This window comes from Schistocerca americana, chromosome 3 (assembly GCF_021461395.2).
Source record: "Schistocerca americana isolate TAMUIC-IGC-003095 chromosome 3, iqSchAmer2.1, whole genome shotgun sequence".
In the NCBI taxonomy this organism is placed as follows: domain Eukaryota; kingdom Metazoa; phylum Arthropoda; class Insecta; order Orthoptera; family Acrididae; genus Schistocerca; species Schistocerca americana.
Genome location: NC_060121.1, coordinates 333,038,459 through 333,065,609, shown reverse-complemented (window position 1 = coordinate 333,065,609; position 27,151 = coordinate 333,038,459). Strand labels below are relative to the sequence as shown.

Here is a 27,151-nt window from a genome sequence, read left to right as displayed (position 1 = left end):
AAAAAGTGTTCAAGTGTAAACAGCACACACGTACCACACAAACTACTGTGGTACACGGACACTCCATAGTATTCTTCATTCTACATTGAAAGTATTGCTTTTGTTTACAATGCAAAGATTATCCACTGAGCAAACATATCACTAATCCCGCAACAGGGAAAGATAGCACCTTAGTTCCTTATGTTAAACAAAGAATAGCCGTGGAGACGCCACAAGTTAGTAACAGAAATAGCACTTACATCTACATCTACATAGATACTCCGCAAGCCACAATTCGGTGCGTGGCGGAGGGTACTCTGCACCACTACTTGTCACTTCCTTTCCTGTTCCACTAGAAAATAGAATGAGGGAAAAACGTCTGTATGCCTCAGTATGAGCCCTAATTTCTCGTATCTTATCTTCGTGGTCCTTACGCGCAGTGTATGTTGGAGGCAGTAGAATCATTCGAAAATCAGTTTCAAATATCGGTTCCCTAAATTTTCTCAATAGTGTTCTTCGAAAAAGAGCGTCGCCTTCCCTTCAGGGATTAGTTTGCTTTTAACGCTGAAACTGAACTTTTTCTGTCTTGGGTCTTCTCGTAGATGTTAGCGTTAATAGCCTTGAACAAAGCGATCGTGATTTTAGTACTGCCGCGTTCTCAGATACATTAAACGTAAAGAGGTTGTGGCCACCTTAGGACACAAGTTTAAATTCAGGGGCACGAAAAGTGTCTCCTGCCGCAGTTGAGTCATCTACTGCCGATAGAGAATATCCCACTTCCGAGATGTTTTGCGACGGCCACTTCCAAAATTGCTCCGCGTTACATATTAACAACATTTGTGAAGCGGCTTGCCGTGTTTGAGTGTTACCTATTACCGAGTGGTAACCGGTTGCCTATGTGACAACATCCCAGCGGCAAGTGACAGACGTCAACTAGCAAGTAATTTTAAACGGACTTTAGTCGGCATATGATGTGGCCATACATCTGTCTAAATGGTAGTAAGATCACATGATGAAAGCTGTAAATGAATGTGCGACAAGGCATTTCGGACTGCGACTACATCCGATGATCCGTGACGTCTGTTCCGATTTACGTTTTACGCCCTTAGCATCAGCTGTAGCATACGTTGTGTACGGGCGTCGAATTCTGCTTGGGCAGTTTCCTGTTGTGCCGTGAGAGTTTTGGGGATTGACTAGTGTGGACTGGTTCGGTAAACCAAGCATTCGGAACAGAGCGTAGAGACATTAGCTAGCTGGAGCTGGTGTTGGATAACAGTGATGGAGTTTTATAGGGTTCAGTGATACATATAAATATTTATTTCCGTGCAAATTGAGAGTAATTTTTTTGAGTGACTCTTTTCCTATTGACACTGTATTCCTGAATTGCTATTGTGGTGATTATTAGCGGTAGCTATTAAAGGATGGAAACTGTCGACGAAATCCTTCTGAAAGCGATTGGACTGGTTCAGGGCTTTGACTGTTGGCATTGGAGAGAGAGAGGAATCCTGTTTCGTGGGGCAAAGCGAGGCTGGCGACCCTTATTTAGACTGATTTTACGTGTGTAGCTGTGTAGGAAACTAATTCGGGTCCACGTATAAACGTTTACAATTAATTCCGCGGAGCAGTAACTCGGGCAATTTGGAGCATTGCACATCGCCAAGAACGCACGGATCCCAGTCGCAGCAGCGGAGAGTGACTTCGCGCTGCACCACGGATGGACGCCGCGAAGAGCGGACGAAACGGACGTTTCAGTCCTATTGTCATCTACCTTTTATATGTGTCCAGACGTATCAATGTACTATTTTTTCTATATTTCGATATATATTTCATAATTACTACTTAATTTCGAGGCTTTTTTGCTTCTTATCATCAAGTTTCTTTCTCTAACATATCCAATTCGTCTAAATCATAATTCACTACTAGCAATTCACTGCGGTAGATGCAATCTCGTTGCACTGCCCTGCTGTAATCCATTATTTTTGTATTTCTTCCTGTAAATATCCCTGTAAATATTTTTTGTTATTTCATATCCCCACTGAATTTAGTGTATCCTTTTATTTACGGCGGATTTATCTAAATGGATTGCTTGGATTATCTCTCTTAGATACTAGCACTTTTTGACCCTTGCTATTTGAAACGTTATGTAACAATTCCGGGCGGGAAGGAGCGCCTGGTCCCCTGCACGAATCCGCCCGGCGTATTTGTGTCGAGGTCCGGTGAACCGGCCAGTCTGTGGATGGTTTTTAGGCGATTTTCCATCTGCCTCGGCGAATGCGGGCTGGTTCCCCTTATTCCGCCTCAGTTACACTATGTCGGCGATTGCTGCGCAAACAAGTTCCCCACGTTCGCGTACACCACCATTACTCTACCACGCAAACATAGGGGCTACACTCGTGTGGTGTGGGACGTTCCCTGTGGGGGGGGGGGGGAGGGGGGGGGGTCCACCGGGGGCCGAACCGCACAGTAACCGTGGGTACGGTGTGGGGTGGCGGACGGGTGAAGTGGACTGCGGTCGTGGGGTTGTGGACCACTGTGGCTGCGGCGGGGACGGAGCCTCTCCGTCGTTTCTAGGTCCCCGGTTAACATACAGTACAGTATGTACCAAACTCCATACTGCTGCTATAGTGGTTTAATGAAGTATTTATCGTGATGGATTCATTTCGGCTAGATTTATTCTTCAGACCATCTGCGAAAGTTATGTAACATTTTTTATTTTATTGTAATGTTGGTTAATTATATTTTCGCATATCCAATTTTGCTACTTACTTTCGTATATCATCAGTGGTCGCTGTCGCTCTATACTGTATTACAACGTAGTGTAAGTTTAGGACTCTTATGCTATAAAATGTTTTGTGTTTTGCTCCTTCTGTTAATGACTCCTTGTTGTAATCTTTATAATTTGGCGATATATCGTCAGATTTGACAGGCTGACGGTTATGACAGTTGGCGAAAGATGCTACAGTGATCAGCCAGAATATTATGACCACCGGCGTGCTATCGATGTAAGTCCGTCCATTCAATAGCATCTTCATGTGGTGAGGAATGACTGTCAGTCCGACACACGCGCGGTGCATGAAGTAGCAGTGAGCATGCTGGCCGCCTGTAGAATGGGGAAGGTGCGCGATCTGTCTGATTTTGACCGAGGGCAGATTGTGATGGCCTGGAAACTTCGGAAACTGCACTACATGTCGGGTGTTCGAGGAGTGCCGTGATGAGTGTCTTCAACACGTGACGAAACCAAGGTGAAACCACGTCCAGAAGTCATGGGACTGGGCGGGGAAACCAAGGTGAAACCACGTCCAGAAGTCATGGGACTGGGCGGGGTTACAAATGTCGGACGTCAAAGGATGAGCAGACTGGTAAAACGGGACAGACGGCGAACTGTGGCGGATCTAACATCAGAATTTATTGCTGGGCAGAGTAAAAGTGTATCTGAACACATAGTGCACCGAACATTCCTGAAGATGGGCCTCCATGCATTTGACAATGTTAATACCACGACATCTGCACGTGGCCATCGGCACTGGATGCTGGTGCAATGGCAGAGGCTGCATGGTCTGATGAATCCTGATGTCTTCTTCATCGTGCCAGGGGAACAGCTCCTTCACGTATGTACCGCGGAAGGAGACGAGCTGGCCGCGGCCGCGGCTTCGTTCTGGGGAACATTCACGTGGACATCCATGAGTCCAGTGGAGCTCGTGCAAGGCACCATGACCACCAAGGAGTATCATACACTGGTTGCTGCCCATGTACACCCGTTCATGACGATAACGTTTCCCAACGGCAGTGGCATTTTTCAACAATATAGTGCGCTATGTCACAAGGTCAGGAGTGTGATGGAGTGGTTCGAGGAACACAGTGGCGAGTTTCAATTGATGTACTGGCCCCAACTCACCAGATCGGAATCCGAAAAAAAAGGTTCAAATGGCTCTAAGCACTATGGGACTTAACATCTGAGGTCAGTCCCCTACACTTAGAACTACTTAAACCTATCTCACCTAAGGACATCACACACATACATGCCCGAGGCAGGATTCGATCCTGCGACAGCAGCAGCAGCGCGGTTCCGGACTGAAGAGCATAGAACCGCTCGGCCACAGCGGCCGGCTTCTGAACCCGATCGAAAATATCTGAGATGTGATTTAACGTTGCGTCGAAGTTCATCGCTACCGTCCCCGGAATTTACGGGAATCAGGTGACTTGTGTGTGCAGGTGTGATGCCAACTCCTTCCAGCGATCTAACAAGACCTCATTGCTTCCATGCCAAGACGCGTTTTCGCTGCCAAAGGTGGACATACCAGCTTATTAGGTAGATGGTCATAATGTTTTGGCTGATCAGTGTATATGGTTACAGTTTCTATGGTGTGTTGATGTTACCATTTCGGGCTGTATGTGAGATCTCTGTGTGGGTAGTTGTATGTGTCTATCCGTTAATTAATAAAATTTTTAAATTAAATGATTTACATATGTTTGATCATTTAAAATGTCATCAGGACGCTGTATTGTGTGCAGAGTTCTCTCTCTTGAAGTACGTTCATTGTTAAACCTTTAGGCCGGCCGAAGTGGCCGTGCGGTTAAAGGCGCTACAGTCTGGAACCGCAAGACCGCTACGGTCGCAGGTTCGAATCCTGCCTCGGGCATGGATGTTTGTGATGTCCTTAGGTTAGTTAGGTTTAACTAGTTCTAAGTTCTAGGGGACTAATGACCTCAGCAGTTGAGTCCCATAGTGCTCAGAGCCATTTTAACCATTTTTTAAACCTTTAGGTAATATCTGTAAAATTTTCATTGCTGACTTCATTCGTTCTGCGCTGTGGTTAACTAACTTCCGCAGATGGTCTGAAGATGGCAATCTAGACGAAATGGATCCATCACAATAAATATTCAATTACTATAGCAACACTTTTGGATTTTATTACGTAATGTCTCTAAGAGATATCTTCTATGCTACGGGCCCATTAGATCGTAAGCTTTCCTGTTTGACCATGCGTCTATAAAAACTTCATGCAACTTTAATACTAACCTTTTTTTAGCACTTATTTGGAGAGTGCCAACCTCTTCCTTCGCGTAAGAGGCCACACACGACAAATAGCAGTGCATGTGCAAGGCCAACCTGACGGCAGTGTCTGCCTGTGACGTGTGTGGACACAGGCGGCGACAGCTGGCGTGTGTAGGCACAGCTTCGCTCGTTTCGTGAAGGTCGGCCCTCAGCGCTGTTTGCTGCCGAACGTTAACAGTTTACCTTTGCAGTCCAACACATCGCGTCTCTCTGCAGTAAAAGAAGCCTCTGACTAGACGCCCAACCTCATGCAGGATAAACCGTGTCAATTCAGACAAGGACTTTACCTGGAGTGTCATAACCAGTCATGTTCAGCATTGGAGGATGTACAAAATATGGTACGAAAAGGGGAAATTTTAGGAACTGTTAACGACATATTAAAGTTAGAAAGTGAAGTTGAAAGATTAACTGGAGCCTAAGCTCAAACTGTGAAACGATAATGAAGAAAAGCTGCCGTGTCCTTTCCAAGAAAACCACATTTATTTCCTCTATACGATTTCACTAAAGCACGGAAATAAGTTTCCTATGATTTACGTCTATGGTCACAAACTTTTTGTTAACAGATTACCGGTTTCGGTCTATAATGACCATCATCAGATCTGTTTTATAAAAACGAAGTCCTAATGTACTGCAGCCATAGTGGCATCGTCAAATGTTAAATGCAAAATCAGCACCAACATCGGCAAATATATATAAATAACATCATATGCACGAGTCATGTTGTCAGTAGCACTAGACTAGACTAGAGTAGCAATAGACTAGACTAGAGTAGTGCCACTGACAACATGACTCGTCCATATGATGTTATTTATATATATTTGCCGATGTTGGTGCTGATTTTGCATTTAACATTTGACGTTGGCACTATGGCTGCAGTACATTAGGACTTCGTTTTTATAAAACAGATCTGATGATGGTCATTATAGACCGAAACCGGTAATCTGTTAACAAAAAGTTTGTGACCATAGACGTAAATTAAAGGAAACTTATTGTATATACGGGTCGCTGTTTTATTCGCGACAATGCTGCAGCTTGTAAAGCACGGTAAACATAAATCTAGAATTTGAACCCCTCTCCTTCCGATAATGTTTATTCAGGTGAGGACACCTCAAACAAACAGAAAGTAGTCCTACGATATTTCGTTAAAATGCAGACAGAAAATACCCTTTTCAACGCAGTAAAATTACATTGAGAGCGCTATGAGAATGGTAGCAAAATCCCCAAAGTAAAATGTCATTTAAGACATGCAAAAACTAAGTCAACTTCATATTCACAATACATGAAGTATTCACCAGCTTAAAAAAGTTCAGAATTCAACACGATGATTTACAAATTAACACAAGCGAGATGTCGAGTAGAAACTCATACCCTGTCTGTCCTCAGTTCCGTGATACAAACGGAAAAAGTACAGTCTTACTCTGGAGCACATTCAAAACTCTCGAAATATATCCTTGAAAAATCAAACCAGAATCAATCATCTGCACGACCGGATACCACTCGTTACCACAGGCAGGTCTGCCTCCTTTAATATAAACGTAAAAGTGTAGAATCACTCCCTTGAGATCTTCACTCAAAAAGTCTGGTCTCCACTTAACTCCCGTAGTTTTCTGCCAATGTCTGCTTTTCCATTGGCTGACGGACGTCCCCACCAAAAAGAGATCGTTCTTATGTTCTACAGCCATGATTTAACTCAACTCGACCACTTTATGGACTAAACAAATATATTACGACAATATTTAAATAAAGAGATGTTATACAGCGTGTTACAAAAAGGTACGGCCAAACTTTCAGGAAACATTCCTCACACACAAATAAAGAAAAGATGTTATGTGGACATGTGTCCGGAAACGCTTAATTACCATGTTAGAGCTCGTTTTAGTTTCGTCCACCTACGCTCAATGGAGCACGTTATCATGATTTCATACGGGATACTCTACCTGTGCTGCTAGAACATGTGCCTTTACAAGTACGACACAACATGTGGTTCATGCGCGATGGACTCCAGCACATTTCAGTAGAAGTGTTCGTACGCTTCTCAACAACAGATTCGGTGACCGATGGATTGGTAGAGGCGGACCAATTCCATGGCCTCCACGCTCTCCTGACCTCAACCCTCTTGACTTTCATTTATGGGGGCATTTAAAAGCTCTTGTCTACGCAACCCCGGTACCAAATGTAGGGACTCTTCGTGCTCGTATTGTGGACGGCTGTGATACAATACGCCATTCTACAGGGCTGCATCAGCGCATCAGGGATTCCATGCGACGGAGGGTGGATGCATGTGTCCTCGCTAACGGAGGACATTTTGAACATTTCCTGTAACAAAGTGTTTGAAGTCACGCTGGTACGTTCTGTTGCTGCGTGTTTCCATTACATGATTAATGTGATTTGAAGAGAAGTAATAAAATGAGCTCTAACATGGAAAGTAAGCGTTTCCGGACACATCTCCACATAACATATTTTCTTTCTTTGTGTGTGAGGAATGTTTCCTGAAAGTTTGGCCGTACCTTTTTGTAACACCCTGTAAATATTAGGTCACATTCTTATTATTCACAATAACTAGAAATAAAGTTTTTTTCATAAATAAATATGCTAATTTTCTTGTGCAAGTGCGCTCACATTTAATGACAGCGAATTGTAGTTAAATAGTGTTTAAACAGTTATTTAGCCTTCTAGACAGAAGCGTCAGTGGTGGTGTCTGTTAACACATGAGATTAACCACTTTCAAATTAGCACGATTCTTTAATAGCAGTTCCAATCAACATTTAAATAAAGTTACTGGCATAATGTCCATTAAAAAACTACACAAATATGTCAATTATATAACCACACAAATATGACAGTATGTGAAGTATTCATGCTGTAATCATTTACTGTGTAATTGTGGAGAATGAATGTTCTGACAAATATTTGCTTAATAAAAAGTATGTAAAAGATGTCACAAGCCAATGAGTAAAATAGATACAATGAATGGTTTTCTGGGTTGACAGCTATCGTGCAATACTGTCACCTGAGACATCGTTTGTCGAAATCGCATGAAGCGTTTGAAAGTTATTGATTCAGAGGTTCATTGTGAAAATAATTATTCAGTGCGAAGTATTAACTTGTGTAGTTTTAAATATATTGAAAATACTGTTGTATCTTTGGATGCGCTTCATTTTCCTGAGACTCTCAAAGAGCTGTAAGAAGTCACGTACGATTTCTGGTGCATCTCCTGCACAACGGCTATCGAGCGATAGCCGCTCAAGTTCCTAGCTTTGTGATTTACCCATTTCCGGAGACACTGGTCGTCTTTGTACCTGGACTCGCCCTTACCAGTCCCTAGCCGAACCTGATATGGTGCGCCCTGATCCCTGGGCACTGTAGCGTTCAGGCGTACAATAGTTTCACCTCTTCTCATACCAATCCCAGGAGGCCAAATCGCTCGCCTACATTCACGTAACGTTGCAACTTAATCACAGGAAATGGTAATATAACCATCCTGGTGGAAAGCTAAATGAGTGGGCCAAGTCATGGTACGTAAAAAACAGCCAATGCGTCACAGAACCATCACCTGCCCAATTCACCCCGTGCCTGTGGACAAAGCGATTAATTGTGTCATCGATAAGAGATCTCTATCTTTTGAGAAGAAGCAAAATTCGTGGCGCGCCCGACCATACTACACGCTCTCTTGTCACCTACTGTCCAGTTTCTGACCTGTCTGGTCCATTGAGGACATGCAGCTTCGTATGCCAATGTGGGCACTGTCTTTTTAAAGCTGCTCGACTCCTAATGTCCACTGGATTTAGCTCGTTCTCAATATTCACAAAATGCCTCAGAAAAACCCGCATTCACTGAGAGCAGCTATTCCTGTCTGGTTCGAAAGTGACTGTCATTGGCAAGGCTTGACATTCGTCTCCTGCGTCTGCCGATTACGATGGCACACTGTTCCCTGTAGACATGCTGGACAGTCTATGGTGATTTATCAACATACTGGGCAACTTCGTTCACGATTTCATCAAGGGCACGTCCAAACACAATACCGCCGGCCGGTGTGGCCGTGCGGTTAAAGGCGCTTCAGACTGGAACCGCGTGACCGCTCCGGTCGCAGGTTCGAATCCTGCCTCGGGCATGGATGTGTGTGATGTCCTTAGGTTAGTTAGGTTTAAGTAGTTCTAAGTTCTAGGGGACTGATGACCACAGATGTTAAGTCCCATAGTGCTCAGAGCCATTTGAACCAAACACAATACCTTATTTCTACCATTCTGAGACGACTCCATGTCGGTGCGTCCAGATGATATTGGACCGTCTACCGCTTATACACTTCACTAAAATGATATTCATCATAGCTGGAGCGTCACAGGTCAGCATGATACCCCTTCTGAATCTACATCTATTCTCTGCAAGCCATCATACAGTGTGTGGCAGAGGCTACTTAACAGTACCACTGTCCTGTTCCATTCACGAATTGCACTTGGGAAAATCATTAGCGGTAAAGCTCCGTGAGCCGGCCGTTGTGGCCGAACGGTTCTAGGCGCTTCAGTCCGGAACCGCGCTGCTGCTACGGTCGCAGGTGTGATGTCCTTAGGTTAGTTAGGTTTAAGTAGTTCCAAGTGTAGGGGACTGATGACCTCAGATGTTAAGCCCCATAGCGCTCAGAACAATTTGAAAGCTCCGTGAGACATGTATTTTCTCTGATTTTCTCGTTGCTATCATGGCGCTTGACATATGAGGGAGGAAGTAATTGCCTGATTCTTCTCCTAATTTCAACAATAAACCTGTCCGTGAGGCACAATGCCTCTCTTGTAGCATCTGCCACTAGTCTTGGCTGAGCATTTCCGTAACACTCTCCCGCCTAGTAAACGATCCCCTGACGAAGCATGCCGCTCTCCGTTGGACCTTTCCTCTATCTCCTCTATTAATCCTACTTGATAAGCGTCTGAGACTGATGAACAATAGTCAAGAAACGCGAACGTACGCAACTTCTCTCGTGGATGAATGACATGCTCTTAAGATTCTCTCAGTGTTCCTGTTTAGCATTGCTTTTTCTGCTTTTCGCTACACCGTCTGCAGCGCGCCAAAGGGACCAGTGTGCTCATTTAAGCGGGTTACTAACAATTTCTCCGGTGAGCTCATTTCGAGTTTAATTTCCCTGCTGGGGCAACAAACAAACACAGGGAGGAGAGGCGCTTTATACGTGCCTAGGGTCTGAATCCTCCGGCGTAGATCTTCATTTCGCAATGCCCCGTCCTCTCCCAGCTGCTACGAGGATCATTTCAAATCTCCTGCACGCCGCGCATGAGCGACTCTTACAGAGGCGTGATAAAGTTGGAATTCATGTCAGTTTTGAGCGAGGCTTTAGGCGTGACGGTAGTTTGCTGGTTTGCATGGCTGTGTCGTGAGTAATTCAGGTTTAAACTGGGAGCTGAAACAGAGTCTTTTTTTTATAAGGATATGGTGTCTGTTCTTTTGGACATGTCCGAAAGAACAGACACCATATCCATATAAGTATATAGTTCTGGCAATACCGGCCATGACCTCCTTCTTCTGTGCGGATGCACACATATTCTCCGAACTCTTACGGGACTTGGTAAGAATGTCTTCCACGAGTAATGAGTATGTTGGGGTGGGACACTACGAATGTAGCGTGTGGACATACAACGTGCGAATGTGAGTCTCGCGGGAGGCGTGCGCGATATAGTCCCTGCAGTCGCACTATCCTCTGTGCCTTCGGTGGCTCTGATGGATAGAGCGTCTGCCATGTAAGCAGGAGATCCCGGGTTCGAGTACCGGTCGGGGCACACATTTTCACCTGTCTCCGTTGATGTATATCAACGCCCGTGAGCAGCTGACGGTATTAATATAATTCTAATTTCAAAACCGAGTCAGGTCGGATTACACGTAGTGACCAGTGTTCCTACGTCAAAATCGAACCTCTGCGTCGAAAGAACCCAACGGAAATTTAGCTCAAATGGCTCTGAGCACTATGGGACTTAACAGCTGAGGTCATCAGTCCCCTAGAAATTAGAACTACTTAAACCTAATTAATCTAAGGACATCACACACATCCATGCCCGAGGCAGGATTCGAACCTGCGACCGTAGTGGTCGTGCGGTTCCAGACTGAAGCGCCTAATACCGCTCGGCCACAACGGCTAGCCACGGAAATTTACAATGCCTTGAGAGAGATGTATGGGAATAGAGTAGAAGATCGTAGCAAGTATCACGGTGGTCTTGTCGTTTCCGTGAAGTTCGGGTAAGCACTTAGAACAGCCCGAAAAGTGGAAGGCCATCAACTGCAACAGACTGCAGCTCTCAAGTTACTGTAAATGGCATTTTGGGAGAGAGGATCGATGAAAAAAATGTGAGAAATTTGGATATGAGACCAGCGCCTCTGTCACTTCAGTTTACTGAATCATAACCGTAGAGTTAAAGATGAGAAAAGTTGCTGCCAGATGGGTTCAGCGCGATCTGAGTGACGTCGCAAAAAATTGCAGAAGTACTGCTTCAACGTTATCGAACAGAATTAGAAGAGTGATGAAACCTGTATATAAGATTTTGAGCCAGAACTGAAGTCTAAGGCGTCACAATGTAAAAATTCCAATTCTCCATGCCCGAAAAAATTCCGCTGCCAACGATCAAAGGTGAAACTGCTGATGACAATTATGTATGACATGAATGGAGTTATAGATACAAATAGAATGTGCCAGGGGACGTCTGTAGCAGCGCGTACTATAAGCTGTTTCTGATAAATGTTTTGCGTCCGAAAATTCGTCAAAGAATGCCTGACAGGCTTGCAGCTGGTGACCTCCTTTTGCACGATAGTGCCAGACCCCATATCGCCCTGCCTGAGGGAGAAACGCTGGACAAATATGGATGGTAGAAACGTTCTATAGCCAAGATCGCATAAATTTTTTTTATTTAAAGCAACAGATTTTGCTGTCATTTTCAGGTCTTAAAAAATCTATTGTTATGAAGCGTGTTCAGGTGGTCCTCACGCCAAGTTGTCATGTGGATAAGAAAACAGCATATTATAAAATGTCTGCCATAACTGAAATATTTAAAAACATAAAACTTGTGCAAATGGCCATGTCCATATATATATATATATATATATATATATATATATATATATATATATATATATATATATATATATAGCGCTCACAGATGATTGTTACGTCATAAAACACAGTACATAGTAGCACATTTGTTGACATAAGCTGGACATATTCTGAACATTGAAAATCCATCTGTACGAGGTACAAATTGTGACTTTCAAGCCGTTTAAGGTGTTTACTATTTAAAATCCACCTTCAATGGCGTACAAAGTACAAATCGTACCTTATACGCCGTTTAAGGTGTTTATAATATATCCAAGCTTATGTAAACAGATTTGATACTGTGTACTGTGTACAGACATGGCCATTTGCACAAGATGGTTTATGTTTTTAAATATTTTAGTTATGACAAACCTTTTATAATATGTTGTTTTGTTATTCACACGACAACTGGCGTGAGGTCCTCCTTAAAATGAACACTCTTCGTAACAAAATGATTTTTAACACCTCAAGATAACAGCAAAGCCTGTCGAAACCGGTTGTTTTAAATAAGAAATTTTTATGCGATCTTGACTGTAGAACATTTTTAGCAAGTAGGACAGATCGCTCCTTCTGTCGTCTCAAAAAAAAAAATAAAATAAAATAAATAAATAAATAAAATAAGAAATTAAAAAATGGCTCCAAACACTATGGGACTTAACATCTGAGGTCATCAGACTTAGAACTACCTAACCCTAACTAATCTAAGGACATCACACACATCCACGCCCGAGGCAGGATTCGAACCTGGGACCGTAGCAGCCGCGTAGTTCCGGACTGAAGCGCCTAGAACCGCTCGGCCACAGCGGCCGGCTCTGTCTTCTCTAAATGAGAAAGTCAATAAATATGGATTGGACACACCGCCCTCTTCCCCCCACTCCTCCAGAAGTTGCAGAAACGTTTGGAAGCTGTCATACGCAAGAATGGAGATTATATTGACTGCCTGTAAGGGTATTTTCTTCAGTTTTATCTTAAAGTGCGCAGAATTTTTGAAATGACTCTCGTAGGAGAAACTCTCCGAGCGCTCGATATTGAGCTCGGCACGTCGACGCCCCCCGCCCCCATCGCAATATCGGATCGCCCGGCGAGTATCAGTGCTGTTTTCTTTTTCACGCCCGTCGGCGGCGCCGATCGAGTTTCGCCTTCCGCTCTGCCGATGAAGTTGCAGACGCCTCGCAGGGGAGCCGATACGGGCGTCTCATTTCCGCTCGGCCCCCCTACAAGTAGCTGGTGGTAGCGGTGGGAACATTTTGGTATCGCGCGGCCAGCTAACTTGTTTACGGGTATCGGACGCCGCCCACGCCCACGCCAGCGCGCCGCCTATCGACCTGCGGAGCCGCCGCCTCCGCCGCCTCCGCCGCCCCCGCCGCCGCCCAGAGGCGCTGGCTGCTTGCTGCTCGTTACCACCCACATACCTCGTCATTGCCACACCCAAACGTCGTAGTATCAGCTGGTATGTTGTCTAAAGCCTCATTTGCGTGAGCGACTGTCTTCTGTCAGTCGACTACTCGTCGCAAGTGAGTCTACCGCAGCGCTCCTGGCGTCTTATTCACGTACTGAGACTCTGTTCTCATGAGTGGTCGTGTTTCTTTGGACGTCGGTGCCAAATTTACCTCTGTTCAGGGTGATGTCAGTTGCGAAAGCGGGATTGTGATGGAATACCTTTCTTACAAGAAGTCGGAACTACCAATGATGGTAGAGTTTCAGAATAATTACACTACTGGCCATTAAAATTGCTACACCACGAAGATGACGTGCTACAGTCGCAAAATTTAACCGACAGGAAGAACATGCTGCGATATGCTCTATTCAGAGCATCCACACAAGGTTGACGCCGGTGGCGACACATACAACGTACTGACATGAGGAAAGTTTCCAACACATTTCTCATACACAAACAGTAGTTGACCGGCGTTGCCTGGTGAAACGTGGTTGTGATGCCTCGTGTTAGGAGGAGAAATGCGTACCATCACTTTTCCGACTTTGATAAAGGTCGGATTGTAGCCCAGAGCGATTGCGGTTTATCGTATCGCGACATTGCTGCTCGCGTTGGTCGAGATCCAATGACTGTTAGCAGAATATGGAATCGGTGGGTTCAGGAGGGTAGTAACGGAACACCGTGCTGGATCCCAATGGCCTCGTATCACTAGCAGTCGAGATGACAGGCATCTTATCCGCATGGCTCTAACGGATCGTGCAGCCACGTCTCGATCCCTGAGTCAACAGATGGGGACGTTTGAAAGACAACAACCATCTGCAGGAACAGTTCGACGACGTTTGCAGCAGCATGGACTATCAGCTCGGAGACCATGGCTGCGGTTGCCCTTGACGCTGCATCATAGACAGGAGCGCCTGCGATGGTGTGCTCAACGACGAACCTGGGTGCACGAATGGCAAAACGTCATTCTTTAGGATGAATCCAGGTTCTGTTTACAGCATCATGATGGTCGCATCCGTATTTCGCGACATCGCGGTGAACGCACATTGCAAGCGTGTACTCGTCATCGCCATACTGGCTATCACCCGGCGTGATGGTATGGTGTGCCATTGGTTACACGTCTCGGTCACCTCTTGTTCGCATTGACGGCACTTTGAACAGTGGACGTTACATTTCAGATTTGTTACGACCCGTGGCTCTACCCTTCATTCGATGCCAGCTGAAACACTACATTTCACCAAGATAATGCACGATCGTATGTTGCAGGTCCTGTACGGGCCTTTCTGGATACAGAAAATGTTCGACTGCTGCCCTGGCCAGTACATTCTCCAGATCTCTCACCAATTGAAAACGTCTGGTCACTGGTGGCCGAGCAACTGGCTCGTCACAATACGCCAGTCACTACTCTTGATGAACTGTGGTATCGTGTTGAAGCTGCATGGGCAGCTGTACCTATACACGCCATCCAAGCTCTGACTCAATGCCCAGGCGTATCAAGGCCGTTTTTACGGCCAGAAGTGGTTGTTCTGGGTACTGATTTCTCAGGATCTATGCACCCGAATTGCGTGAAAATATAATCACATATCAGTTCTAGTATAATATATTTGTCCAATGAGTACCCGTTTATCATCTGCATTTCTTCTTGGTGTAGCAATTTTAATGGCAAGTAGTGTATTTTATTCATACCTGTTATTTTTTCACCAGCTGTAGTATATATTTCAGGATAAAATTCAGTCTCCAGTTGTATGAATATTTTTATTAATAAAGTTTACTAATAACCTACAACAATTCAATGGATTGAAAATAACAGCCAACCAGATGCACAATGCAGGTTTGCAACTTTGACCGCGGTGAAAGAAGGCACAAATGGTTCCATTCCACGCTGCGGTCCTGGTGCAGAAACTGGTTATGAATTTTTTGAAATAAGTCAGTCTGTGTTGCATCTTTTTTATTTACAGGAAATGACGCGTTTCGACCTTTTTAGGGCATCATCAGTTTGACTTATGGGTACAAAACGACAATTGTGAGGCATATGCAGATTAAACGCGGAAATAGGGTAAATATAAAAACACAAAAGAAGCAAAGTTCCAGGCTGTGCAGCCATCTCTCCAATTAACCGTAACGTGAAACTTACGTAAAAATCAATGTGGAAACATTATAGACGATCTGCGTCAATAAAAAACCAATCCTGATCAGTCTAATCTTCCATTAGATTTACTACCCAAGAACACTAGATTTGTTAAAACCCCTTTTTTAGGTACCTTATGGTTTGACCTTGCAAATCTATTTAGCAAATACGATGTGGACATCGCCTTCTCGTCAACAAAGTACAGGATCAGAAATAAGGTATCTACTGAAGAAAAATACGCCGAATCCGGGATTTACAGAATAGCGTGCGTCGACTGCGAAGCGTCATATGTGGCAGCAAGTTTCGAACTAGATTTGGTGAACATTATATTTACAAGTATGGACAAATTAACATAATTCGACCTTTGCAGAGCATCTAAAATCTAGTGGGCACCGCTCTCCGACATTGAGCAATTTACATGTACCCCATACCGCCTGTAAAGGGAAAAGGCTAAATCCTTTAGGGGAGATTGAAGTTCTGAAACATCCCGGAACAGAGAAATGTATTTTATTGAACGGTCAGTTGGTTAGCAGACACCGGTCTTATTATGATACTATAGTGCTCACTATTCCAACCCACCAGTAACTTTTACTATGAATGTGACACTACCTTTCTTATTCCTTACCTTTTAACTCGTTTTATCGGTTTGACTAATGTTTTAGCGTCATTTTAAGTTTTACTGCCTGACAGATCTTAAACAAATTTACACTTTATAGATTTCTTTCTACCGGTACCAATTTTCTGTTTTTGGACCTACTGCATTAATATTCTTGCAATAAATTCAATTTTAATAGTTTACTGTTTACCTAATTTCTCTTCCGCATGTGTAAGCACGTTGGATAGCCAACGCCATTTGCCTTTAATGTCTGGTGCTACAGTCGTGTATAACCTTGCCTCTACGGCTTTATGTATGTGTGGCCGGCTTGGAGGGCTGACGTATCCTGTTTTCGACCGCATTATCTGCTATTTGTCAGCTGTACGCAGCGCTCCTGCTGGGTACGCCGGAACGCGGTTGGTTCCGTGTTACGTAAGATTTTTTAATTTTTCTTGGTTTGTCATAGTTTTCCTGTGCAGCAGACACTATAGTTATAGTTGGCATTGTATTAGCTGTTACAGGTTCCGTAGTGCTTTTATTCATGCCATGAAGATAGGACAATGGCTCCTTATAAAATTTTATCTTAATGTTATATGCGGGCATTAATTGACGAATGCTGGTATTCCACATTAATTCTTACGTAAGTTCCACGTTTTACTTAATTATAGAGCCGACAGTACAGCCTGGAACTTTGCCTCTTTTGTATTAACTCTGTTTCCCCATTTAATCTGCATACGCCTCACCATTGTCATTTTTTACCTCTACGTCAATCTGATGACGCCTCAAAAGGGCGAAACGGGCAATTTCCTGTAAATAAAAAAGATTTTGCAACCGAGACTGTCTTATTTCAAGAATTTCAAGTTCTTCAGAAGGTATTGCACGTAGAATTACGTATTATCTATATCCGATGTAGTAATCGTTAGTACATATGCGTGCCCTCCACTTAATCAGCATTTAAAATACATGATTAAAAAATAATAGCTTCTACGATAGTGATTTGTCTTAAAACTTATTGTGTGGTACTGTAAAAAGTTTTAAGTCTAAGCCCGACAGTAGAGAGCTACCATTTCTAAATCATGTATTTTAAATGGTAAGTGGATTACGCGCACATGTAGTAGACAGAATCAACGACTACTACATCGGATATAGATAATACGATGATTGTTTTAAAACTGTCTAAACCATGGTCAAGGTTTAATAAACATTTATTTTTCAACTGCTTGTCTGTCATTCCCAGTCCATTAAAACTGTTGCATGCAAAATTTCTGAAGCGCAGCCATGATCAAAATAAACGCCAATTCATTGTGAATGTTACTGACAAAGAAGTATTATCAATTTTCCACTGTGGAAAAGATCGTCCAACTATTACAAAATGTCTCCATTTTTGCTCGAGGAAATAAATAGATCGACGTACTAACACCAACACAATACGGCAGTACGTAGCAGCGTTTTACTTGACCCTTTATGTCTTGTTTGCTTTCTAAGGTCCATATAACACCCGAATCTAATTTTCACCTGCAACAGAGATGACTTTTCACTGTTGAAACAATGTTCCTTAAAAGCTTTTATCTCCTTCTCACCTAGAAACTGTGTATACCTTTCATTTATCCAGTTAATTTTTGATTTCGGATGTACGGTGAATCGTGTGGGACAACAATCGTAAGAAAAATATCAAATTCTCATGGAATTTTCACAAATTGCCAATAAAAACAAAGTGAACAATATGCGTACACTTTTGGTTAGACAATCATTGACGTCGAATGAAAAAAAAGTTAGTGTTACCAGTCACTGGCTTCTCTCTCTCTCTCTCTCTCTCTCTCTCTCTCTCTCTCCCTGCCCACAAAAATAACATACTAATAATAAGGTAATAGATGTTTATATACAAAGTCTGCCACTGTTGGCAACACAGTTATTACATTTAATAGCTCTAACATGTCATTTTGATTACTTAAATGTGTATAAAATACTACGTTATATGAAACTGACAGAAAATAATTTATGACCACTGGCGATATTTACACTTACTCTGTTCATCTCCGCAAGCAAAGATCTTCACAATGCTTTGAAGCTTGCTCTGAAATAGTGTTTTCTTTGGCTGTATGTTCTTTGCACTTACGAGATTCTAGATGCCATATTTTTTCCCCCAGTGTTTATAAAATGCAATGGTGTACTTGATGTAATAGGAAATTGAAAGAAGAATATCAGCAGAGAAGATTTTTTTATGTTGTTTATTTCTCTTTCACATTTATATTTTCGTTCATCCTGCAGTCAAGGACCCTCCACCCCTTCCCCTGCCACTCTTAAAAAAAACTGATAGGCATGTACTGAAATAGTGTTTTACTTATTCTCTATTAGGTAGCACCACAGACTTCTCCAAAGTCGTAATACAACCTTCTCATCGATGCCATATTAATCGACATACAATAATGTTAATGATTTTATCATACCAATAGTAACTTAATGAAAAACTATGCCATGTTTGTTTGTGTTTCCTTTGTTGCATGTGCGTCACGGAGTTTCGAAATGTTTGAAATGCGCAAAGTTTGTTGTAAGCGGCTACATGCTGTCATTGTCAAATACTGGATGAATATATTCTAGGTAATTTGCGCGCGGTGAGTTGTATTGTATCAAGAAATATACACAATTTCTGCCTTAAATTCTTGATACTGCGTCAAAACTTTAACGTAAGAGTATGACGGCGTTTTAAATTTTCAAATTCGGTGAATAATTATTTGAAAAACTGAAAATCAAATTTTCGATTCACCCAGAAGCTATTAGATTAGCAACTGCCAGCTGGTAGCGGGTAATAAGATGACTGTTTAGCCGTTTAGTAGTATAGGTATCGTGATATATCACGGAAGCCGTCCTATTACCTCATATTTCCCATGCAGTACAGGGCTAAGCGAAGTGACCTGTTGACGTTCTGTCTATTGGAAATACACCACCATTTTACAGTGACATCGCCTTCCGTTCCGCTGCTGTCCATTGTGAATCAGCCTTAAGCCCTTTTCGTCCTTAAATTAACTACTCAAGACAAGTAAGTGAGCCTATCGCCAACTTCCTGGAGTTTTTATACCTGTACCGAATCTTGGCTGTCTCTAGTGGTCAATTTCGTTTACACATCAGCCCCAAAATTGCGTGTATTGTGAAAGCTGTCTGCCGTGGAGTTTGGCATCTGAACGGCGAAAGTGAGATTACGAGGGATTGCCCTTTTTACGAAAAAAAATGAAACAGTAACAAAATGAAGGACAGTGAATGATAATACGGTTTATTAATGACTGTAATAGAATTCAAAGGAGAAGTTCTTCTCAAAAGCCGTGTAGTAAATTATTTACTGTCCTGAAAATTGAAAGAGTAGAAAATGTATCATACAAGAATATCAGAACATATACGTTTATTTGCTCAAGGAAATATATACTTGCAAACACACAAAACAATATCTAGAATGCAGTAAATAGAGATTTTTGCTTTATCCTTTGTATCTTGTTTTATTTTTGTGGTAAATAATATAGAAAATTATTTTTCTAAATAATTCTGACTTTTTCGCTGTGTTATTAAAACACTTTTATCTATTTACGTTCATATTTACGCATAATGTAGGCTTTTTCTCTGTTAAAGGTACATATCTTTTTGGTTTCAGATATTTCTACTCTCTTGTAGGAGGAAAAAATAGCAGGACCTTCTGTAACTTTTGCTACGGTCGCAGGTTCGAACCCTGCCTCGGGCATGGATGTGTGTGATGTCCTTAGGTTAGTTAGGTTTAAGTAGTTCTAAGTTCTATGGGACTGATAACCACAGCAGTTGAGTCCCATAGTGCTCAGAGCCATTTGAACCATTTCTGTAACTTTACACTCTTTCACGGAAACAAAGCGAACAATACAGCAAAGATTAGGAAGGCATGAAAGCATTAAATCCATTTCTATTAGGCTAGTGCATAAGTTCGCAGCGTTTTTGTTTCGCGCGTTGGTATTCCGGTTGGTATTGGTTCATTTGTCGATTGTCATTTTTTATTTGTAGTTCACTGTTGCTAACTGAGTTGACATACTATCATTTTGTCATTTGTAAATAGTGGATGGAGCTGTGGGCGCTAGAAAATGGATTTCTAAGTGGAGAAATCGGAACATTTCTGACACAGCCTTCTGTTTGAGTGCATCATAGGGATGACAGCAGCGTAGGAAACTAGCAACATGAGAATAGTGCCACTGGACAGGGCACAACAAGAAAATTTCTCGTTTTAACGAGGATCGTTTTGATTTTAGTGGCTCTCCATGTTCAAGAAGAACTTCGGTGTTTGATGAAGATCGTTGAAACGCATTAATGCACAATGATTCTCGTTAGTATACTCGAGAACTGGGAAATGTGAAGAAACCGTGTTCATTCCACCATAGTGCGACATTTGCATTCAATGGGAAAGGTTCAAAAATCGGTTGTATGAATACTGCATGCTCTAAGCCAAAATCATAAAAATCGTCGGGTAGTCTTATGTGCATCTCCGCTTGCTGGTTATCAACTGGCTCGTAAACAACACCGACCACACCTGTCGTTACTGGTGACGAGAAATGGTGTATTTATGCTAACGTAAGAAAAAGAAAGGAATGGTTAAGCCCAAACAAAGCAGCAACTCCCCGTGCAAAGACCTGAGCGCTTCCATAACCTATAGTTTCTGGATATATATTATGGATATATATTCCACCAGTGACGGCGTGGTGTCCTACGATTTGCTTCTCCGAGATGTAACCATCACTGCTGACATTTGTCAACAACTGAGACGTCTTGCAGACAACGACCAGGAAGGTTACGTGAAGTGATGCTACTACATGATAACGCCTGCCTTCTGTTACACTGACAAAACACGCTACACAGGAGTTGTGTTGGGAAGTCATTCCGTACCCACCATATTCACCTGATCCTGCGCCCTCAGATTTTCACCTTTCTCTATCAAACAACCTTCAAGGAACTTCCTCTCCGCATGAAAATGTGCTCCGAACATGCCTCGACAAGTTGGTCGTCTCAAAATCACGTTATTTCTAGTAGCCTGCATGTGCTAGAAGTGGCAACGGCCTTGCCGCAGTCGATACACCGGTACCCGTGAGATCACCGAAGTTAAGCGCTGTCGGGCGTGGTCGGCACTTGGATGGGTGACCATCCAGGCTGCCATGCGCTGTTGCCATTTTTCGGGGTGCACTCAGCCTCGTGATGCCGAATAATAGCGGCTTCGGTCAAGAACACGATCATAACGACCGAGAGAGTGGTGTGCTGACCCCACGCCCCTCCTACCCGCATCCTCAACTGAGGGTGACACGGCGGTCGGATGGTCCCTGTAGGCCACTCGTGGCCTGAAGACGGAGTGTATTTGCGAGAAGCACTTTCGTCCCTGTAGCTCTATTCACAGGTGGGCATTTGTAGTCTCTAACAGTACGCATATGGTAGGAATGAATAAATGAACGAAGAGCGAAAGACAATAAAAGAAAAATAATTATTCTCCGTTGGCGAATCGCCACGAAAGTTCGAAGCGGATTCCAGTGCCACCGGTTCACTTGCGACAGACAACTTTGTGCAGCAATGTTGTGCTGACACCGGAATCAACTGTCCCGATGTATTGCTGTGTTTGTGATTTTTGGCTAATTCAGTATATTTCGCCGCGCTACCGTATGCTTAGCGTTCTACAGACATAAACCTGACCACAGCACGCAGAGGTGCACGGAATGCACTGCGCATGTCGCACACAGAACGGCTGCGGCGGATCCTATCATCTGCGAGCGGCAGGCGGTTAATTAAACCTCCAGCAGAGAAGGCGGCAACTGAAAAGCCAGTGCTTGAATTACGTCGAAATCACACCGGCACACGGCTCTCGGCGCCGCATATGCGGTTTTGATGATGGCAGCTCTAAACGGAATCTCACCGTTTCACTGACACACACGTGTCAAACTATCATGTTAGGCTGTTATACTGGACGTGTATTTTCAAGCCCTCGCGTGCTTTGCTGCAGAATACGGTTTGTTTGGAACGGGTGAGCTAGAGGCTATTTTAATTTCGTACGTACACGGATAGAAAGTGGCCCTTGTCACTCAGGGCATTCAAAATATGTTTCTAGTTGCCTCCATTAAATAAACAGCCAGCATAAGTGAGTACGATGTTCGAATTAGACAGTAACGAGTATAAAACTGAACATCATGAAGGAAGACGATCTGTCACCACCTAGTCAGCAGGGATTCAGAAAATATCGTTCTTGTGAAACACAACTAACGCTCTATTCTCGTGAAGTAATGAGGGCTATCGACAGGGGATCTCAAATACACGAAGAGGCAAAGAATATAGCACACCTGCCTGATATCGTATAGGGCCCCCGCGAGCACGCAGAAGAGCCGCAACACAACGTGGCATGGACTCGACTAACATCTGAAATAGTGCTGGAAGGAACTGACACCATGAATCCTGCAGGCTGACCATGAATCCGTAAGAATACTAGGTGGTGGAACAGCACATTGCAAGGCATCCCAGATATGCTCAATAATGTTCATGTCTGGGGAGTCTGGTGGCCAGCGGAAGTGTTTAAACTCAGAAGAGTGTTCCTGGAGCCACTCTGCTGCAATTCTGGACGTGTGGGGTGTCGCGTTGTCCTACTGGAATTGCCTAAGTCCTTCGGAATGCACAATGGACATGAATGGATACAGGTGATCAGACATGATGCTTAGGTACGAGACTGAGCGACGTGGAGCAGTGCGCAGTGGTTAGCACACTGGACTCGGATTCGGGAGAACGACGGTTCAATCCCGCGTCCGGCCGTCTTGATTTAGGTTTTCCGTGATTTCTCTAAATCGTTCCAGGCTAATGCCATGATGGTTCCTTTGAAACAGCACGGCCGACTTCCTTCTCTAATCTGATGAGACCGATGACCTCGCTGTTTGGTTTCCTATCCCAAAAACAACCCAATAACAGCTTACGTACGTGTCAACTGTCAGTCATATCTAGACGTATCAGGGGTCCCATATCACTCCAACTGCACACGCCCCAAACCATTGCAGAGCCTCCAGCAGCTTGAACAATCCACTGCTGACATGCAGGGCCCACCTCCATCTGCTCGATACAATTTGAAACGAGACTCGTCCGATCAGGCAACATGTTTCCAGTCATCAACAGTCTAAGGTCGGTGTTTACGGGCCCAGGTGAGGCGTAAAGCTTTGACTGTAAGTGACTGGGCTGTTACTTATGTCTCGGTGACTCTCTGAATGACAGACTGGAACTGACTGGGCCCTCGAGTCCGTGGCGGCGATCTTAATATTGGCGGCCGAGAGGCCGTTGGAGGCGCGTTTCTTGCGAGTCTGTCTTTGGCCTCTATCGATCATCCTGCTATCTCTTTGCCGCTTGGTGTGCTGACGCCAGATTACTAGCTCAGCAGGTGATGATCTCCAGGTAATCACGAAAGCCGAACCCTTCCATTGGAGTGCCACAGGAGATAGCATGATTCATCATAACAAATCACTTGTTTCCGGTGATCCACAGTCCAGAGGCTTCGCTCTTAATGGTACCTCAAGTGACACTTAGCACTGACTGCAGAAACGTAGCTTATGCGGAGCTGTTCGACAATTACACCCCATTCTTTTTAATTCTCTACTCACTGGTGATTCCTTCCGCTGATTTCATGCGATTTTTTTTACGACCACCCACATCAATGCTCTACTGTCCCTATCCATCGGTAAATAGTGTCCACATGGCCTTGGTTTACCTGTGGTTGTTCCTTCACAGTTCTACTTCACTGTCATATCACCAACAGTTGACTTGGGCACCTTTAGGAAATCCATCATGGCATTTGAATTGTTCTAAGCAGGTAGTATCTATCGACTAGCCCACATTCGAAATTGACTGAGCTCTCCTGACCGACCGATTCTGCTTTTATTGCTTTTATACTGACAGCACAATACTCTCCACCACCTTTTACACTGTCAGATCCATCTTTCGTGACATCTAGTGGCCAATTACGCATTACATAAGGGTGTCTGGATGCATTTGAAGAGACAGTGTATTTGTCTCAGCCCATGTACATTCTAAGACAAAAAAAGCATGCATTAAGAAGGAATTACGCAATGGTATGGAAATCAGGAGATGTGATGTACATGTACAGAAAAGGAATGATTAAAGTTTCAGAAAAATTGGATGATTTATTCAAGAGTCTGTCTGCCACATTTACAAATTGAGCAAATCAATAACACGTTGGTCCACCTTTGGTCCTTATGCATGCAGCTAATCAGCTTTTCACTGGCCTGATGCAGTTATTGGATGCCCTTCTGACGGATATCATGTCAGGTTCTATCCAACTGGCGCGTTGGATAGTCAAAATAGAGCTGGTTGGTAGGTCCTGTCCATAATGTACCAAAAATTCTCAATTGAGGAGAGATCTGGCGACCTTGCTGGCCAAGGTAGTGTTTGGCAGGCGCGACGACAAGAAGTAGAAACTCTCAGCGTTTGCGGGCGGGCATTATCTTGCTGAAACGTAAGTCCAGGATGGCTTGCCATGAAGGGCAGCAGAACGGGGCGCAGAATATCGTGGACATACAGCTGTGCTGTAATGGTGCCGCGGATAACAACCAAAGGGCTTCTGCTTTGAAAAGAAATGGCGCTCCAGATCTTTATTCCCGGTTGTCAGGACGCACGCCATGCGACAGTCAGGTTGATAACCCTCCACTGTCTGGGGTGTCTACAGATACGTCTTCGGATTGCAATCTCGTTGACAGGGGTAGGATCCTCTTCATTAATGAGTGCCGCTTCAAATGAGACCGTCCGCAGCTCGTGGTCGTGCGGTAGCGTTCTCGCTTCCCGCGCCCGGGTTCCCGGGTTCGATTCCCGGCGGGGTCAGGGATTTTCTCTGCCTCGTGATGACTGGGTGTTGTGTGATGTCCTTAGGTTAGTTAGGTTTAAGTAGTTCTAAGTTCTAGGGGACTGATGACCATAGATGTTAAGTCCCATAGTGCTCAGAGCCAGCCACTCAAATGAGACCCGATGATTTTCTCTTGAATAAATCAGCAATTTTGCTGAAATTATCAAAATCACATCTAACGATTTCCGTCCAATTCGGGTAATTACTTCGTGGTGCTGTGTGTATGTGTATGTGTGTGTGTGTGTGTGTGTGTGTGTATGTATGTATGTCTGCGTTTGCGTATTGTTTTACAAAGAGCTACGAAATAATGCAAGTTTATGTCGTAAAGGATATGTTCGTAAAGTGGTGCGATAGAAAAGGCTTAGAGTAGTAGCACTAGATCTTTACGACGTAAGCGCGTGAAACATCTGTGATGCAGTTAAGCGTAGCGGACCTAACGCGAGCTCGTTATTACACTACTGGCCATTAAAATTGGCACACCACGAAGATGACGTGCGACAGACGGGAAATTTAACAGACAGGAAGAAGATGCTGTGATATGCAAATGATTAGCTTTTCAGAGCATTGACACAACGTTGGCGCCGGTGGCGACACCTACAACTTGCTGACATGAGGAAAGTTTCCAACCGATTTCTCATACACAAACAGCAGTTGACCGGCGTTGCCTGGTGAAACGCTGTTGTGATGCCTAGTGTAAGGAAGAGAAATGCGTACCATCACGTTTTCGACTTTGATAAATGTCGGATTGTAGCCTATCGCGATAGCGGTTTATCGTATCGCAACAGTGCTGCTCGCGTTGGTCGAGATCCAATGATTGTTAGCAGAATATGGAATCGATGGGTTCGGGAGGGTAATACGGAATGCCGTGCTGGATCTCAACGGCCTCTTATCACTAGCAGTCGAGATAACAGGCATGTTGTCCGCATGGCTGTAACGGATCGTGCAGCCACGTCTCGATGCCTGAGTCAACAGATGGGGACGTTTGCAAGACAACAAACATCTGCACCAACAGTTCGACGTCGTTTGCAGCAGCATGGACTATCAGCTCTGAGACCGTGGCTGCGGTTACCCTTGACAGGAGCGCCTGCGAAGGTGTACTCAACGAGCCTGGGTGCACGAATGGCAAAACGTCATTTTTTCGGATGAATCGAGATTCTGTTTACAGCGTCATGATGGTCGCCTCCGTGTTTGGCGACATCGCGGTGAACGCACATTGGAAGCGTGTATTCGTCATTGCCATACTGGCGTATCACCCGGCGCGATGGTATGGGGTGCCATTGGTTACACGTCTCGGTCACCTCGTGTTCGCATTGACGGCACTTTGAACAGTGGACATTTCAGATTTGTTACGACCCGTGGCTCTACCCTTCATTCGATCCCTGCGAAACCCTACATTTAAGCAGGATAACGCACGACCGCATGTTGCTGGTCCTGTACGGACCTTTCTGGATACAGAAAATGTTCGACTGCTGCTCTGGCCAGTATATTCTCCAGATCTCTCACCAATTGAAAACGTCTTGTCAATGGTGGCCGAGCAACTGGATCTTCACAATACGCCAGTCACTACTCTTGTTGAACTGTGGTATCGTGTTGAAGCTGCATGGGCAGCTGTACTTGTACACGCCATCCAAGCTCAATGCCCAGGCGTATCAAGGTCGTTATTACGGCCAGAGGTGGTTGTTCTGGGTACTGATTTCTCAGGATCTATGCACCCAAATTGCGTGAGAATGCAATCACACGTCAGTTGTAGTATAATATATTTGTCCAATGAATACCCGTTTATCATCTGCATTTCTTCTTGGTGTAGCAATTTTAATGGCCAGTAGTGTAATTCGTTGCAGTCCGCGACCGTGGAACCTGTGCGGAAGTGTTGGTAAGTGCAGTGCGCTCGTACCGCGCTGCAGCTCTGGCCGGTGACACGTGCGGAAGACCGCGGCCACCGTAATGCCGCGCTGCCGGCCTGGTATCGGCTGCCCCCTATTACGCTATGGCCAACCGATAA

The 27,151-nt window shown here is 44.1% G+C and overlaps 1 protein-coding gene and 1 pseudogene across 2 annotated transcripts in view; one reads left to right on the top strand and one right to left on the bottom strand.

Annotated features, from left to right (window-relative positions):
• Positions 1–27,151, bottom strand: part of LOC124607222 (receptor-type tyrosine-protein phosphatase N2) — a 445,587-nt gene that overhangs the window by 344,911 nt on the left and 73,525 nt on the right. The gene's annotated exons all lie outside the window — the stretch shown is intronic.
• LOC124607627 lies at positions 21,327–21,444 on the top strand (annotated as a pseudogene).